Raw genomic sequence first — 12,856 nt, 5'->3', positions numbered from 1 at the left:
TTTGAATACTATTACTAAACCAGTTTTTGATCCATCTCACCAAGTTTCTATGACTGTCCAGCAGCTCAAACTTTATCTCGTGCAGAGGAACAATCCAGAACTGTTGTTAAATGCCAATATTTCAACTCACTGGAGTGATTTTAGTCGTCTTTCAAATTTATAAGCACGGTAATCACATATTGCTGAATTTTCAGTGATCCGAGAGCAAAGCTTTATCGAGCTCACAAATTCCAGGAAAGATCCTGGCTTCAAACGTCTGTCACATTCCAAAATCATTGTGGAGATGCTGGCATTGGACTGGGACAGACAAAGTAATAAGACTCACAGCACCAGGTTAAAGTCCAACAGTCCAAGACCAAATAAACCCGTTAGACTTTAACCTGGTGTTGAGAGACTTCTTACTAAAAATCACTTAGTTTAAGAAGGATCGATGAATTAATGATGCTGCAGAACTAAATCTGCTAACACTGCGCACGCGCGCTACTGTCCCATGACGGGCAGTGCGCATGCGCATCACGAGCCCCACGCCTTTGTTCAAATCCGCTCGCGACTAACCGCCATCCCATAACTGCCCGCCAGAGGGTAGCGGGGAGAGAACAAACTGACAGAGAGACAAACGGTCAGTGAGAATTACTTTCCGTCTTCAGCAAACTCCATCGACAATAATGTGTACTTGTGATTTTCTAATGTGTCGCTGCCCCATCCATCTCCACACCATCCACTGGAATTCAGATCTCCCCCCCCTCTTCCCGGTTTTAACCGTGAGGAGCTGAAGGTCCCGCGGGCCCCTCCCGCCCCCAGTCCCAGTCCCGAGCCCCGAGCCCGCGGGGGACACGGTCTCAAACCCAGTCACTCACCCGTGAAATTCCCCACCCGATAGCGGTGGGAAACCCGGACCCCATCCGCGGGGAGGGAAAGATTATTAAACTCTCTCTGCTCCACTGCCGACAAAGTAATCAATGAGTTTCGGGAAAAAAACTCTTTTTTATTCACGGTTTTCAGCGTCGTCTCCGCCCGTGATCTTACCTCCCAGTTACCGCGCACAATATCATCTCCCACACCTTATAAGGATGTTTCCGGTGCTAATCTGTGTGGGTGGACTCACACAGTGTGAAACAAAGTGCGGTTTCTGTTTGACTCACTTGTCACCGCGCGCAATATCATCTCCCACACCCAGTCACAATGTTCTCTGTGCTAATGCTGTAGTTCACACAGTGTTAAACAAAGTGCAGTTTGTGGTTTTGTTGAATATTGGACCCTCTCCCTGCAGCCTTCCCCTTCCTCAGTGTTTGTGTGAAATGGACGATTGTTTTAAAGGCTAATTTATAAACAGGTTCAGTGCACTTGGTTGCTGTTTGTTAGGTTCAAATCTGACAATACAATTTCCATTCCCAGTGTCACCAACCAGAAAAACTGGAGGAGAATCAAGGCTCTCCAGTGCCCACTGTGGTTTTAGGTGCTACGGAGCTTCCTAATGCTGAAAATGGGGTGGAACTTGTGTGTGTTTTTGGTGCCAAAAAATATCTTGATAATCAGTTTAGGGGCACACATTGGTGCCAGTTGGTGTGCAATGCTGATTAGAAACCAGTGCTGCCATTTTCAAACACTATGCCCCAACCTACACCTTACCTTAACCTCAACATTTTATTTTTTAAATTTTTTAGACCATTCATAAAGTTATAAAGAAAATGCTCAGAATGGATTGAACAAACCCAAACCAATTCCAACAAACACATAACGTGCCATCAATAGGTCCAGGCAGCGGGCGATCGAGGGGGCTGTCCATCCTGACCGTCTGCCCCTCTACCATGGCTACATTCGCAGCCAGGAGTCCCTGGAGAGGGAGCATGTGGTGGCCACGGGTGCAGTTGACCCATGCCCGTTGGACACAGCAGGGGCTGGGGTGCATTATCAACCCTAATAATCACATTTTAATTTGACGCTTTTAAGTTTCCTTTGTACCTTGTTTTTTGTTCGGGCTGTTCCCCTTCCTTTGGGGAGCTGCTCCTTTTACTTTGTCCTAATTTAATTTGAGTTTGTTTATTTGGTTGGACCTTAAAAGAGGCCAACAACCACATTAAATATCCAATTGAATCTAATTCATTGTCCTCGTAAGAGACAAACAAGATCCAAGCTGACAAGTTGAGGCATTTCACCTCAGCTTGGGCTTCATCTGATGCTTGACCTGAGCCAAATTTTAAACAGTGTTAAACAGCAGGAAGGAACCTCATCAGCATGACCTAAAACAATCAAGAACTGCACACAGTTTAGTTCCTGGATTCTACCTTTTGATGCAACTGGCTGAAGAATCTTCTGGAACATGTGTTCATAATCTCTGGTTAAGGGATCAGCTACTTAGAACTGAGATGAAGAGGATATTCCTCATTTGGAGAATTTTTGAAATTCTCTACCCCAGAGGACTCTAGATCCTCAATCATTGCATATATTGAAGACTTGTGGATAGATTTTTGGGCAGTAAGGAGATCGAGAGATACGAGGACAGAAACGGATCATGAGGTTTATGCAGAAGTTCAGCCCTGATTTCATTGAATGACAGAGCAAAAAGTTGGGCCACATGTCCAGACCACTCAGGATCTTATTTCAAACACCTCTTTGTAAACATCAGTGAATACAAACCTAACCCCCCCAACATTTCCTCATTCGACAACCTGCCCATTCCTGGTATTGGGCTGGTAAACCTTCTCTGAACTGTTTCAAACACATTTCCATTTCTCTTCAAAAAGGGGACCATTACTGTAGATGGTACCCAAATGTGGTCTCACTCGTGTCCTGTGTAATTGAAGCATAACCTGCCTACTTTTGGGGACGATCAATTACCCTCACAGTAAACAATCACATTTGATAAGCTTTCCCAATTACTTGCTGTACCTGCATATTAGCCTTTGCCAATGATGCAGTTTTTGTGGTTCATTCACCTGAAGGTGCGTAGTCAATTCCACACACTTTCTCAACTGTTGCAGAGGAATTTGGAGTCAGGATTAACCAGCAAAAAAAAATGAGGTGGTCATAAGTAAAATCGCAACTGAAGTGGACAAGGTAGGTGTATTCTGCTGGCATTGACAATCTCAAGTGAAATGAAGCTTGGCGAGGGGGACACCAGCTTGTATTCGTGCTGCTACAACATTAGGAAAGCTTCCAGCAAGAGCCTGGAAAACCCCAATCTGACAATTCCCATCCAGATAAGTAGATTGCCGTCTGCAGCTGAAACCTGGATTCCATATCAGAAGCAGGAACCCAGTTTGACTTGAAGATTCCCTAGAACCCTGTATGGAAACTTCACAGTGCAATGAGAATTCCCTTTAATGTTCAAATCAGTCAAATATTGATACAATATTAGGAAGTTGCCACAATGGGTTAATTGTATTGCTATAGATTCAAGAGTCAGAAAACATTCTGGAATAAACAAAATAGTGTAAACAAGGGTGTATAGTGGAGGACAGCACGCTGGCACAGTGGTTAGCACTGTTGCCTCAGACCTAGGGACCCAGGTTCAATTCTGACCTTGCGTAACTGTGTTGAGTTTGCACATTCTCCCTGTATCTGCATGGGTTCCGATGGTCAAAAAGGACAGTAGGAGGAGAGATAATAAGCCGTGGATAACGAAGGAGGTAAAGGAAAGTGTTAAATTAAAAGCGGAGGCGTTTAGAGTAGCTAAGAGTAGTGGGCGAGAAGAGGATTGGGAGAGGTTTAAATGTCAACAAAGATTGACAAAGAAGTTGATAAAGAAGGGCAGGAGAAACTATGAAGCTGGGCTAGCGCTTAATATAAAAAAGGATAGCAAGAGTTTTTATAAATATATAAAAAGGAAGAGGCTGGCTAGGGTGAACGTTGGTCCCTTAGAGGATGAGAAGGGGGACTTAGTGGTAGGGGATGGGGAAATGGCTGAGGTCTTGAATAACTTTTTTTTTCTGTCTTCACGGAGGAGGACGTGAATAATTTGCCGGGTGTTAGAGATGGAAAGGTGGTAGGACTGGAGGGTCTTAATGACATTACAGTTACTAGAGAGGCGGTGCTCGACAGACTGGAGGGGCTGATTGTGGACAAGTCCCCGGGACCGGATGGAATGCATCCGAGGGTCCTGAAAGGAATGGCGGAGGTGATAGTGGATGCCTTGGTGGTTATTTTCCAGACGTTGCTGGATTCCGGGGAAGAGCCGGATGATTGGAAAACGGCTAATGTTACGCCGTTGTTTAAGAAGGGTGCCAGGCAAAAGGCAGGGAATTATAGGCCTGTTAGTTTAACATCTGTGGAAGGTAAAATGTTAAAATCTGTCATTAAGGAGGAAATTGCAAGGCATCTTGAAGGGAATTGCTTGATAGAGCAGACGCAGCACGGTTTCATTAAAGGGAAGTCGTGTCTGACAAATTTACTGGAGTTCTATGAGGATGTGTCTAGGGCGGTGGATAGAGGAGAGCTGGTGGATGTGGTCTTTCTAGATTTTCAGAAGGAGTTTGACAAGGTACCTCACAAGAGGTTATTGCAGAAGGTCGAGGGACATGGAGTTGGGGGTAGGGTGTTAGCGTGGATAGAGGATTGGTTGTCAAATAGGAGGCAGAGAGTGGGGGTCAACAGGTGCTATTCGGATTGGCGGATGGTGACTAGTGGAGTGCCCCAGGGGTCGGTGCTGGGGCCTCAGCTTTTTACCATTTATATAGATGATCTGGAGAAGGGAACCGAGTGTAGGGTGTCGAAATTTGCTGATGACACCAAGATTGGTGGAACGGCAAATTGTGCGGAGGGTGTGGAGAGTCTGCAGAAGGATCTAGATAGGCTGGGCGAATGGGCCAGGAAATGGCAAATGGAATTTAATGTTGGTAAGTGCGAGGTGGTCCACTTTGGTAGGAATAATGGTAGGAAGGACTATTACTTACGGGGCGAAAAACTGCAGCAGGCGACGGTGCAGAGGGACCTCGGGGTCCTTGTGCATGAGTCGCAAAAACCCAGCTTGCAGGTGCAGCAGGTGGTCAGGAAGGCGAATGGGATGCTGGCCTTCATCGCGAGGGGGATTGAATATAAAAGTAGGGAGGTCTTGCTGCAGCTGTATAGGGCATTGGTGAGGCCGCAGCTGGAGTACTGTTTGCAGTTTTGGGCGCCGCACCTGCGCAAAGATATTTTGGCCTTGGAGGAAGTGCAGAGGAGGTTTACTAGGCTGATACCGGAGTTGAGGGGGTTGAGCTATGAGGAGAGGCTGAATAAACTAGGCTTGTACTCGTTGGAGTTTAGAAGAATGAGGGGAGATCTCATTGAGACGTATAAGATGATGAATGGGATGGATAGGATAGAGGTGGAGAGACTCTTCCCGCTCAAAAAAGACAGTAGGACTAGGGGGCGCAGCCTCAAGATAAAGGGGGGGGCGGTTTAGAACGGAGTTGAGGAGGAACTTCTTCACTCAAAGGGTGGTGAATCTCTGGAATTCTCTGCCCGTTGAAGTGGTGGAGGCTGCCTCGCTAAATATTTTTAAGACGTGGGTTGATGGGTTTTTGATAAGAGAGGGGATTAAGGGTTATGGGGAGAGGGCTGGAAGGTGGAACTGAGCCACGACAGATCAGCCATGATCTTATTGAATGGCGGGGCAGGCTCAAAGGGCTAGATGGCCTACTCCTGCTCCTATTTCTTATGTTCTTATGTTCTAAACAGAAATTTATGGAGTTGGGGTGGAAACTTAGGGCCAAATCAAACAGAGTGGTTATCTCGGGACTCTTGCCTGTGCCACGGGATAGTTTAGAGAAGAACAGAGAGAGGGTAAGTTTGAACTCGTGGCTGAGGGGATGGTGCAGGAGGGAGGGGTTCAGGTTCTTGAACAATTGGGGCTCATTCTGGGGAAGGTGGGACCTCTACAAGAGGGATGGTCTACACCTGAATCAGAGGGGAACCAATATCTTGGGGGGAAAATTTGCAAAGGCTATGCAGGGGGGTTTAAACTGATTCAGAGGGGGGGTGGGATCCTGAGTAGCAGGGATGAAATTGAGGGGGTCATAGTTGAGGACTGCAAAGCACGGCACCATGGGGGTGGAGTACAGCGTGGTTTGAAATGCTTATACTTTAATGCGAGGAGTATTCGCAATAAGGTGGATGAACTTGCAGTGTGGATCAGTACCTGGAACTTTGATGTTGTGGCCATTTCAGAGACATGGATAGAGCAGGGACAGGAATGGTTGTTGCAGGTTCCGGGGTTCAAATGCTTCAGTCAGAGTAGAGAAGGAGGTAGAAGGGGGGGAGGAGTAGCATTATTAGTCAAGGACTGTATCACAGTGACAGAAAGGAAGTTTGATGAGGACTTGTCTGTTGAGGTAGTATGGGCTGAGATTAGAAATAGGAGAGGAGAGGTCACCCTGTTGGGAGTCTTTTATACACCTCCTAAAAGTTCTAGAGAGGTAGAGGAAAGGATTGCAGAGACGATCCTGGACAGGAGTGAAAGTAATAGGGTAATTGTTATGGGAGACTTTAACTTTACTAATATTGATTGGAATAGCTATAGCTCTAGCTCATTAGAGGGGTCAGTTTTTACACAAAGCGTGCAGGATGGTTTTTTGACTCAGTATGTAGATAGGCCAACTAGAGGTGAGGCTATATTGGATTTGGTGCTGGGAAATGAGCCAGACCAGGTGTTAGACTTGGAAGTTGGTGAACATTTTGGTGATAGTGACCACAGTTCGGTTACGTTGACCTTAGTGATGGAAAGGGATAGGCATGAACCTCGGGGCAGTAGTTATAGCTGGGGGAAGGGTAATTATGAGGCTATTAGGAGAGAATTAGGGAGCATAGGTTGGACTAGGAAACTACAGGGGCTTGAAACATCCGAAATGTGGAGTTTATTCAAGGAGCAGCTACTGCGAGTCCTTGATAAGTATGTCCCTGTCAGGCAAGGAGGAAATGGTCGAGCGAGGGAACCGTGGTGCACTAAAAAAGTTGATTCGCTGGTTAAAAGGGAAAAGGAGGCTTATGTCAGGATGAGGCTTGAGGGCTCAGGTAGTGCACTGGAAAGCTATAGATTAGCCAGAAGGGAGTTAAAGAGGGAGTTAAGAAGGGCTAAAAGAGGACACGAGAAGACTTTGGCTGATAGGATTAAGGAGAATCCTAAGGCTTTCTTTAGATAGGTTAAGAATAGAAGATTGGTTAGGGCAAGATTAGGGCCAGTCAGAGACAGCAGTGGGAAGTTATGTGTGGAACCGGAAGGGATTGGAGAGGCACTGAACTAATATTTCTCTTCGGTATTCACGCAGGGAGATGGAAATGTAGTTGTGGAGAACACTGGGTTACAGGGTTGTAAGCTGGATAGTATTGCAGTTGATAAGGAGGATGTGCTTGATATTCTTGAGGGTTTGAAAATAGATAAGTCCCCTGGGCCGGATGGGATTTACCCTAGGATTCTCTGGGAGGCAAGAGAGGCGATTGCAGAGCCACTGGCTCTGATCTTCAGGTCACAGGTATAGTGCCAGAAGACTGGAGGATAGCGAATGTTGTCCCATTGTTTAAGAAGGGGAATAGAGACTTCCCCGGGAATTATAGACCGGTGAGTCTTACTTCTGTTGTGGGCAAAGTATTAGAAAAAATTATTAGGGATAAGATTTATAGTTATTGAGAGAGTAATGAATTGATTGGAGATAGTCAGCACGGTTTTGTGAAGGGTAGGTCGTGCCTTATTAACCTTATTGAGTTTTTTGAAAAAGTGACCAAAGAGGTGGATGGGGGTAAGGCAGTTGATGTGGTATATATGGACTTTAGTAAGGCGTTTGATAAGGTTCACCATGGAAGGCTTCTGCAGAAAATGCAGATGTATGGAATTGAGGGTGATTTAGTTAATTGGATCAGGAATTGGCTAGCTGATAGAAGACAGAGGGTGGTGGTTGATGGGAAGTATTCGTCATGGAGTTCGGTTACGAGTGGTGTGCCTCAGGGATCTGTTTTGGGGCCACTGCTGTTTGTAATTTTTATAAATGATCTGGATGAGGGTATAGAAGGATGGATTAGTAAATTTGCTGATGATACCAAAGTCGGAGGAGTGGTAGATAGTGAGGAAGGGTGTCATAGTTTACAGAGAGACTTGGACAAGTTGCAGAGCTGGGTCGAGAGGTGGCAGATGGAGTTTAATGCTGAAAAGTGTGAGGTAATTCACTTTGGCAGGAATAACAGATGTGTAGAGTATAGGGCTAACGGTAGGGCTCTGAATAGTGTTGATGAACAGAGGGATCTAGGTGTATATGTGCATAGATCCCTGAAAGTTGGGAATCAAGTCGATAAGGTTGTTAGGAAGGCATACGGTGTCTTGGCATTTATTGGTAGGGGGATTGAATTTAGGAGCCGCAACGTCATGTTGCAACTGTACACAACTCTGGTGCAGCCGCACTTGGAGCATTGTGTACAGTTCTGGTCCCCACATTATAGGAAGGATGTGGAGGCATTGGAGAGGGTGCAGAGGAGGTTTACCAGGATGTTGCCTGGTATGGAGGGAAGGTCCTATGAGGAGAGACTGAGGGATTTGGGGTTGTTTTCGTTGGAAAGAAGGCGGCTAAGAGGGGATCTTATTGAAACATACAAGATGATTAGAGGTTTAGATAGGGTGGACAGTGATAGCCTTTTTCCTCGGATGGAGAAAGCTAGCACGAGGGGACATAGCTTTAAACTAAGGGGTGGTAGTTATAGGACGGATGTCAGAGGTAGGTTCTTTACCCAGAGGGTGGTGGGGGAATGGAATGCCCTGCCTGCTGCAGTTGTAGATGCGCCTAGTTTGGGGGCGTTTAAGAGATCCGTGGATAGGTTTATGGATGGAAAGGGATTGGTTTAGGTTAGAGGGTCATTGCTTTTCTCTTAATTGGTCGGCGCAACATCGTGGGCCGAAGGGCCTGTTCTGCGCTGTAATGTTCTATGTTCTATGTATGTTCTATGATTGTTGGAGAATCCCATCTGGTTTACTAATGTCTTTTAAGGAAGGAAATCCACCGTCCTTACCCAGCCTTCAAGTGACTCCAGAGCCACAGTAATGTGGTTGATCTCAACTGCCCTCATAAGAACATAAGAAATAGGAGCAGGAGTAGGCCATCTAGCTCTTTGAGCCTGCCCCGCCATTCAATAAGATCATGGCTGATCTGTCGTGGCTCAGTTCTACTTTCCTGTTTTCTCCCCATAACCCTTAATTCCCCAATCAAAAACCTATCTACCCGTGACTTAAATATATTCAGCGAGGTAGCCTCGCCCACTTCAACGGGCAGAGAATTCCAGAGACTCACCACCCTTTGAGTGAAGAAGTTCCTCCTCAACTCCGTTCTAAACTGCCCCTCCCCCCTTATTTTGAGGCTGTGCTCTCTAGTTCTGTTTTCCTTTCTAAGCAGGAACAATATCTCCACCTCTACCCTATCTACCCCTTCATTATCTTGTAAGTCTCAGAACAAGGGCAACTAGGAATGGGCAATAAATGCCGGCCAGTCAATGATATCCATGTCCCACGAATGAATTAGAGAAAGATGCTAACCTTACTGATCAGGTGAGTTCATGTTTGTTTGACATGGAGTTCCCAGACAGAAAACCAGCAGAATGGACGATTAGTTTTGGGTTCTGTTGAGAAGATCATGACCTGAAACATTAATCCTGTGCTTCTCTTTTCACTGATACTGCCAAATCTCCTCGAGCATTTCTGGCAATTTCTGTTTCTATTTCTGATTTTTTGCCCCTGTAACATTTTGCAGGTGGATTAGTCTCTGGTTGCTGCTTCTTGTGACACGAGGGAAAGTGTTCAGCGCTCAGTTCACGCATGTGCAGTACCGGGTTTGCATTATTTTGCAACCAAATCATGTTACCTGGACCCTGCTGGGGCTGAAGGGGAGAGAGACATGACAATGAAGGAGGGGGAGGGAGAAAGAATTTCAAATTGGAAAGGGAGAGAAAGACAAAAACTGGAGGAAAGGAGAGTTGTTGTTGATGTACACCAGCTGTTGTATAATGTTTCTTTTCTCCAAAAATCAGGCAGCTTTAGTGTTTAGTCCCTGAGGACAACCTCATCATCCAGAAGAATCAGTGTGAGATGTGGGAATCAGTGAAGTGGATTGAGTTTGATTTCATTTCTCATTTTTATAACTTGGAATGTAAATTTTTCTAACTATGTATTGTGAATGTTATTGAATGGAATAAAAAAAGCTATGGTGAGAAGTTATTTATGTAATTCACAATGACACAGTGAATTACAGCGCCAAGAACGCGGGTTCGATTCCCAGCTTGGGTCACTGTCTGTGCGGGGTTTGAACCTTCTCCCTGTGTCTGTGTGGGTTTCCTTTGCGTGCTCCAGTTTCCTCCCACAGTCCAAAGACGTGCTGGTTAGGTGCATTGACCATGCTAAATTCTCCCTCAGTGTACCCGAACAGGTGCCAGAGTATGGCAACCAGGGGATTTTCACAGTAACTTCATTGCAGTGTTAATGTAAGCCTACTTGTGACTAATAAATAAACTTTAAAAACTTTAAAACTTATTATTAGTGGAATTTACTTCATGTTTCTCAATGCAGTTGATTCGCTAGGAACGTCACAGGGATAGCTTTTACTTTAAACCTTTCTCAATTTTGTGTTCATTCATTCTCTAATTTAGAAATTATGCCATTTGTTATCGAACAAAAAGTCAAAAATGTTATTGGAGGCTTGATGATACTGAGACACACAACTTGAGTAAATGCAAAAGCATAAACAGGGCAAATATCAAACTATCAAATGTCCTGTTGTAATGTGATCAAATACCATGTGACCAAATGTTACACAATTTAATCTTCAACAAGAGTTGGCAACCAAACAAACACAGAATCAACTTTAAAGCAACATTTCAGCTTTCTCTGCTTCTCATATGGAGGATATTATAATACTGAGTTTAATGATGTTTACAATGTGAAAAATTGACTTTATTTGTGCCTGAAATCATCATCCATTGTTCAGTAGTAGCACTCTCTCAGCTTTGTGGTAGAAGGGTGGATTCAAGGCCCACCCCACGAACCTTAGCACAATGTCTAGGCTGATGGTCGATTGCAATACTAAGAGAGTGATGAGATGATAAAATGTAGATACGTATAAAAATGAAACTATAAAATGCCTTCATGATGAGATGATAAACTAAGTCCCCCCTCCCCCTTTGCCTTGTGGATGCAGATCTTATGAATTTTTAGGAAGAACAGGAAAGTCCTCCCCAGTGTCCTGACCATTATTTATCACCCAACCAATTATCTGGACGTTGTCACAGTCCTGTTGCAGGATTATCTCCTGACTCCAAAACTCAATCCCTTGATTAATGAAGGCCAGTACACCATACGTCTTCTTGACCACATCCTCCACCTGCAAGGCCGATTTAAGAGTCCTATGGACCCGGACCCCAAGGTCCTTCTGATCCTCTACACTGCTAAGACTCCTGCCCTTGATATTATACTCCTTCATCCCATTGGACCTGCCAAAATGGACCACTACACATTTATCCGTGTTGAATTCCATCAGCCACTTCTCTGCCCAGTCTTGCATCCTGTCTATGTCTTGCTGCAACTTCTGACATCCCTCCAGACTATCCACAACACCACCAACCTTCGTGTTGTCGGCAAACTTGCCAACCCATCCCTCCACTTCCTCATCCACGCCATTTATGAAAATGACAAACAGCAAGGGTCCTAGAACAGATCCCTGGGGCACTCCACTGGTGACTGACCTCCATGCAGAAAAAGACCCATCCACAACCACTCTCTGCCTTCTGCAGGCAAGCCAGTTCTGGATCCACAAAGTAACAGCCCCTTGGATCCCATGCCCTCTCACTTTCTCAAAAATGATGCTTGAAAAACACCAGAGTTTCTGCAGGGGGCCCAGATTCACAGGATTATTCGCCTGCTGACCTGCCCTTCCTCACTTCTGGTTTAGTGCAAAACATTATTGGCATCAGTTCCTCATTTGGACACACTGTATACAGAGAACTTACTCTGAACAGTTTATGAAACTGCAGATGATAGCATTCAGTGTATTTTTAAATAGGCCAAACAGAGTTTCAGTATTAAACAGCACCTGGCAGGAAGAAAGAGGCAACCCCAACGCTTTTCATTTGTACCAGCTGCACAAGAGACTGCCTCTCACAAATCGACCTCCACAACCAAGCAGATGAATTTTCCAGAGGAGACATGAATCGTGGGGACAGTCCATGGTCTCCCTGAGGTGGACGTTGTTTAACTATCAGTCAGAAATCGGACTTTAGTGAAATTTTGTGTTGATGTTTAAATGGCTGGATCTTCCTGGAGCATAACACTGGCTGTGAATTTGAAACTGAACTCTGGGAATGTTCAAACTGATTGGATTTAATCTTGAATTAGATTTCAGTCATATTTGGAATACTGAAGCTGCAAGATTCTGCTGATCTCCTGCAAGACCAAGCTCAGTAATATTGGAAATTACATTCACCTCCAGCTTCCTCACAATCACTCTGACATCTTCCCTTACCAGAGAATTGATTGTTTCTGTTAATTAAAGAACTACTGAAACATAGAATAAAAGGGGAGAGAGTGTCTTTAATTTTCTTTTTACAAAGGGTGTTTTTTGGGGTATGTTATGAGCTTTACAATTTTTATTTCCTTCCCTTGTACCATTGGTTTGACCATTGCTGTTGACCTGGTGACCACATATCCATCTCCCAGGCCCTGCAGTCAGCCATCAGGAGGCGCTAGTGAATGTCCAGTTAAGATTCATTCTCCAATATTCCTTTCTCCTGATGTGGGATATCACCATATCTACGTGATTCCATCCTGAATCAGATGAGGAGCTAATCAGCATGGAACCCAAAACTGTGTTCAAATCTGATCTGGGGATTTTCAAACAATTTTACCCCTTTCTCC

The 12,856-nt window shown here is 44.9% G+C and overlaps 1 protein-coding gene across 1 annotated transcript in view; it reads right to left on the bottom strand.

The window, feature by feature from the left end:
• The window catches only part of LOC145359999 (tumor necrosis factor receptor superfamily member 5-like), a 38,395-nt gene extending 37,460 nt beyond the window's left edge, over nucleotides 1-935 (bottom strand). Inside the window, exon 1 of the mRNA XM_080214902.1 lies at nucleotides 858-935. The gene's annotated coding sequence lies outside the window, so the exon portion shown is untranslated. The remainder of the gene's footprint in view (nucleotides 1-857) is intronic.
• Between the last annotated feature and the right edge of the window lie 11,921 nt (nucleotides 936-12,856).

The sequence above is a fragment of the Carcharhinus amblyrhynchos genome, chromosome 30 (assembly GCF_965287045.1).
Source record: "Carcharhinus amblyrhynchos chromosome 30, sCarAmb.v2.hapA, whole genome shotgun sequence".
NCBI lineage: Eukaryota > Metazoa > Chordata > Chondrichthyes > Carcharhiniformes > Carcharhinidae > Carcharhinus > Carcharhinus amblyrhynchos.
Note: the sequence above shows the minus strand (reverse complement) of the source record. Positions and strands in the feature narration are given on the sequence as shown.